The sequence below is a fragment of the Equus asinus genome, chromosome 6, assembly GCF_041296235.1.
Source record: "Equus asinus isolate D_3611 breed Donkey chromosome 6, EquAss-T2T_v2, whole genome shotgun sequence".
Lineage (NCBI taxonomy): Eukaryota > Metazoa > Chordata > Mammalia > Perissodactyla > Equidae > Equus > Equus asinus.
In genome coordinates, this window is record NC_091795.1 from 7,696,055 (window position 1) to 7,702,054 (window position 6,000).

Below are 6,000 nucleotides of genomic sequence, written 5' to 3' on the forward strand. Positions count from 1 at the left end.
GATCACAAGGGTCATCAGTTATAACTGGGAAGGTTAATTGAGTTCTGGGATGAAATATTAGAAAGCCCATTGCAACTACACAAAAGCTGCATTTTCCAATCCAGGTTCTAATGGTAATAAAGCTGGGGGCGCGGGGTGTTTGTTTTTGGTGAGGAAGATTGGCTCAGAGCTAACATCTGTTGCCAGTCTTCCTCTTTTTGCTAAGGAAGATTGTCATCACTGAGCTAACATCTGTGCCAATCCTATTTTGTATGTGAGATGCTGCCACAGCATGGCTTGATGAGCGGTGTGTAGGTCTTCACCTGGGATCTGAACCCCCAAACCCTGGGCCACCAAAGCAGAGTGCATGAACTTAACCACTACACCACAGGGCTGCCCCAAAGTTGATATCTTGATTCCCACTTGTGATACCTGTGTCTATTTTTCAATTCCTTCTGAACTAAAGAAATTAAGAAAAAAGATATTACATATTGACCCCCCAAGATCTCAATCGTAACTATTTGTTATTTACTCATATATATTCTTTTCACATATATAGTTCCCATACACTCCACATCTAGCATCCCCAATTACTAACATTACACATTCCTGTGTACATTGTACATTAACATAGTACATTGCTATGGTACATTTGTCACAAATAATGAACCAATACTGAGACAATATTAGTAACTAACGTCCTTACTTTACTCAAATTTCCTTTCTTTTTACCTAATGCCCTTTTTCTGTCCAGTATCCCATCCAGGATACTCCAATGCATTTAGTTGTCCTGTCTCTTTAGACTCATCTCTATTGTGTCAGTTTTTCAGACTTTTCTTGTTTCTGATGACCTTGACAGTTTTGAGGAGTACTAGTCAGGTGTTTTTGTAGACCTTCCTTCAATTTTGGATATATCTGATATTTTTTTTCTCATGATTGGACTGGAGAGGAAGACCACAGAGGAAAAGCATCATTTTCATCACATTTTATTAAAGGTACATCGTATCAATATGACTTATCACTGATGATGCTAAGTTGATCACAAGGTAAAGGTAGTGTTTGCCAGGTTTGTCTGCTGTAAAGTTGCTCTCTTTTTTTCTCCATTACCATGCTGTATCCTTTAAAAGGAAATTACTATTAAATTATTTGGAATTCTTCCATATGGAATATTTGTATCATTTTCTCCATTTATTTATTTAATCATTTTTTATATCGATATGGACTCATGGCTATTTATTTTATACTTTAGGCTATTATCTAATACTTCAGTGTTTATTGTCTTACACAGATTGTTCTGGCTTTGGCCACGGGAGACTCTTTCAGTTAGTGTCTGTGTCGCTTTGGACTATATCTCATCATTGTGTGTGTGTGTGTATTTGTGCACTTCTTTACTTGCTGGCACTACAAGATGCTCCCAGCTCATCTTGCATACTCCCTACTCAATCTCAGAATCAGCCATTTAGGGGTAGGCCCCATGGCTGAGTGGTAAAGTTTGCCCACTCTGTTTTGGTGGCCCTGGGTTCTCCAGTTCAGATCCTGGGCGCAGACCTACACACCACTCATCAAGCCATGCTGTGACAGCATTCCACATAGAGGAGCTAGAATGACCTACAACTAGGATATACAACTATGTGCTGGGACTTTGGGGAGACAAAAAACACAGGAAGATTGGCAAAATAGCTCAAGGGCAATCTTACCCAAAATAAAAAAAAAGAAGAAGAAGAATCAGCCATTTCTCCAAAGAGCCTTGATTCCTTTTATTGAAGAATGATATTAGAAACCAAAATCTGGACACTGGGTGTGCTTGTTGCTACTGATGTGCCATTGTTTCTAGACCTTCTTAGAGCATGAAAACAGTTATGTGTGTATTAACTCATGTGTATACCCCTATCCATAATTATTTCTATATATTTTATTCATATGTATGTTGAGCTAAACATGAAGTCATACTGATGTCTCCAACTGTAGTCTAGTAACATATGATTTATTCCAGCCCTCCTTCCCTGTTTATCTGTAACTTCTCTCACCATCAATGAGAAATCCAGCTTTCACAATCCTTCATCCATTTACTTATTTGTTCAATTTCAGTGTACTTGCATAGTGGTTTCAGAATTGTGAGCCCTTACTTCCAGGGGAAACAACTTTATTACCTACAGTACAGAACTTACGCACAATTCCTTTCATCTTTAGTTTAATGCCAAAGTTATTTAGGACAGCACACCTTTTCCCCCACCTTCTTCAGTGAGGATATGACATACATTTGTAATACAGTTAGATTCTTTGGTCATAGTCTGTACTCCAATCTGGAGTCCTCCAGTCTCCTAATTAATTTTTTTTAATTTGCATGGATTAAGATCCACTCTTCCCGCTGTAAAGTGCTATGAGTTTTGCCAAATGCATAGCGTCATGTGCCCACTACTATGGTGACATATAGAATAGCTCCACTGCCTAAAAATAAAAATAAGGTTCATTTATTCAACCTATGCCCCTCCTCAAACAGCTGGTAACCCTTAGTCTATTTTAATGTGCTTATAGTTCTGCCTTTTACAAAATGTCGTATAAGTGGAATTATACAGTATGTAGCTTTTCCAGGCTCGCTTCTTTCATCTAGCAATATGAATTTATGATTCATCCACGTCTTTGCACGGCTTCATAATTCATTCTTTTTACATTGCTGAGTAGTATTCCAATTTATGAATGGACTATAGAATGTTTATTCATTCACCTATTGAAGGACATCTTGGCTGCTTCCACTTGTGTGTAGCAATAAATAAATCTGCTACAAACATTGAAAAGATGTTTTCAAATCAATTGATAAATATCTAGGAGCACAATTTCAGGACGGTATGGCAAGATAAAGTTTTGCTTTATAAAAACAGCCAAACTTCCTTCCACAGTGGATGAATCATTTTGCACTTGTATCAGCAATGAATAACAGTTCCTGTTGCTCTGCATCCTCGCCAGCAATCGGTGTTTTGGCTTTTGGATTTTAGCTATTCTAGTAGGTGTATAGTGATATCTCATTGTCCTATTGTTTCTATTTCTCTGAAGAAACCTGACTGATATACTTGTCATATCTGAGTCTTGTCCTGATGCTTGGTTTGCCTCTGCAAACTGTTTTTTCTTGCCTTTGGTATGCCTTATAATTGTTGAAATGAGAAATATTGCATTGAGTAATAAGAATTGAGGTAAATAACTTTGAAGTTGAGGACTTATGTTTAACTGGGTAAGATTTGGATTGTTATTAATGTTTGTTGTATCTACAGGCACCAGAGACTTCAGCTTCCTCTAGTGTCCTTGTTTGTCTCCCTTCTTGGCCTTAAGCTTTCCTTTGCACTGCTTCTCAGAGAGAATCTGCATTTTGCTGCTCTTTCAACTATAATATACTGTTATTATGCTGAAGACTTGTTGGTATAGAGATAGGGTGTGGGGGAGGGAGAACATTCTTATAATCTTCTGTTTTACTAAGCTTGCATCTTAGAGGTGTGGCTTCCACATGTGTTTCCATCCCTCCTCCAGGGATGTAACTCTCCCTTCTTTTTTGGCTGCAGTATTTCCAACCTATTTCTTCAAAACCTTTTTCCCTATTTACTTTGTTCTCTTCCTGCCCTGCCCTTTTGTGAGACTAGCTGGAATGGGATGGGGTTTCTTCCCCCATCTGGGATAAGATTTCAGAATTGCTCTCTGGTGAGTTCTGTCCCCCCGCATTCTGTTTTAGTTAGAGAAAACAGTCTAGAAGTATTTCACAATGGCTAGGCTTCCCCTCCCACTTTGAGGTTTCCAAGGGGATCTTGCTCAGACTCACCCTGAGAACCTGATGGAGTTCCTAGAGGGAAAGTCCATGAATTTGGTGGGGGGGGGGGGCTAAAACTGTAGCCCACAGGAGTTTCTCATTCTGACACTAGTCCACATTCAGCTTCCAACAACTTGTCAAAGTTACCATTTAAGTGTCTCTAATGGTTTATGGATCCCAATGGCTTCTGCTCCAGGTAAGACAATCTTGAGTACTTTATCTCTCTGAAAGTACTTGTTACTCTAAATTTCACTTCTTTGACTTCAGTTCTTTGTTTATTTTCTGTTTCTGCAGTTTATTCTGGTTGTATGGAGTTGACTATTTCCAAACTCCTTGCCTTTGGAACTGAAATTGAAGTTTCCTTATGTATTAATTTTGCCATTTCTATTTTACAGATGAGAGAATTGAAGCTCCCCATTTTAATGCAGGTATAAGTGATAGCCTACAGACTCAGCCTCAGGTCTTCTGATGCCACATCTTATGCAGTCTCCAACTCTCTGCCTTGATTTCAAATAGTGTATCAAGTCTTTGGGCTTCTATCTTATGTAATTTCCTCCTAGCTATGATATTATATAACTTATTGAGTATCTGCTATGTAAAAATCATTGCCCATGTGAATTATAGGGATTCTAAAGAAATGGAAGACAAAGTTCTGTTCTCAAATAATCATACTCTAATTGGGAGACTAAGTATACCTGAGGTAATTAAAAAATAAGTACAAAGCCACACACTTACTTAAAAGTCTAAAGTCACTTAGCATTCCAGATCATGTCTACAGACCCTATGCAACCTATCAACTTATAGTCAGGAGTCCACGAGTTCTTGATAATATTTTTTAATTAAGTAAATTTATTTTGAGGTAACATTTTAGATAATGCACTGCCATGAAATTTTTGTCTCAGTGTTTATGTTTCGTTTGTGTTTACAACTGTATTGTAGTTAAATCATCACCTAGGACAATAATGTTTAATTTTTAGCATTTTTAAGCGCATATCTGGATGCCCTGCAGTCATCACATAGTGATATCCACATGACACAATTGTCCTTTATTTGTCATTGAACACATTATTTTACCAGATATAGAGATAATAGAGACAATCCACAATTGAAAGACACTTTCGTATAAGACCCAATTTCTTAAATTATTTTGTGAATTGAAATATTGCTTGGACACCATGGAAATCATATAGTGTATCTGAAAAAGGTATTACTTTATTAGCTGAGGGCACATGAGAAAAGGACAGAAGGACTTGATAAGTAAAGGATGCATCTTCTCAAAGTGAAAGCCAAGTGGCATAACAGTGCACTGTACAAATGAAAATTCCATTTAAGTAGACTGAATTTGAGTAGAAAAATGTGGTGAGAGAAATGAATCCTCCTAAAACCCTGCACCACAGCAATCAGCATTGTATTTACATTGCAAGCCAACATATTGTTCCATTCATATTTATTTGCAGTCAGAATATCAATAATGAAGTAGTGAATATGCAATGAATGGTTTTCATTACATGCCTTTTTTTTCAGTATTCTATTAAAAAGTGTGTAATGGACACAGTACTTTGCCCAGGTACCCTCAGATCCCTCTCAGTGTTTCTGTGCACCCCCTTACTCAGCTCTGTGTACTTTTGTTAAGAGCTGGCACTTGAAACTCTCTTAGGGGAACTGCTCTTGGACTATTGGAAACATTTTGTGCACAACATAGGGAACCATAAGTGCTTGGGAGTGTGTATCCCCTACATATTCTTAAGAATAGCTGAGTGGTTCAGTGAGAATAAAAGCCCAGTTCTCCGTCCTCAACTCTGGGCAAACTCCGAGGTACCTCTGATACTTCAGAGCTCCCTGTAGGGTGAGGCTAAGGCTAGAACTTCTAATGACATCAGACCTTTGCTTGGCTTCTTTCCTTTCCCCACCCTGCTTCCACCATTCTCTTCTCAGTTTCTCCTGAGGATACTTCCTAAATAAATCACTCTCAAGGGAATCTTCATCTCAGGGCCTGAACCTATGGATCCCAAACTAGAAAAGATGCATGACTAGAATGACTGGCCATTCAAAATAAAGAATCTTTGTTAGCTTATTTAGCAAGTTCATTGTTCAAGAGGAAAAAATGAAAACAGTAATAATCGTGATTCAAAAGAATCATCTCACAATCAAAAATCAAATCAAATCATCAAGAACCAAAATAAGGTAAATAATTTCTCTACTTAAAGCAAGCATTCCAATTTTTTCTC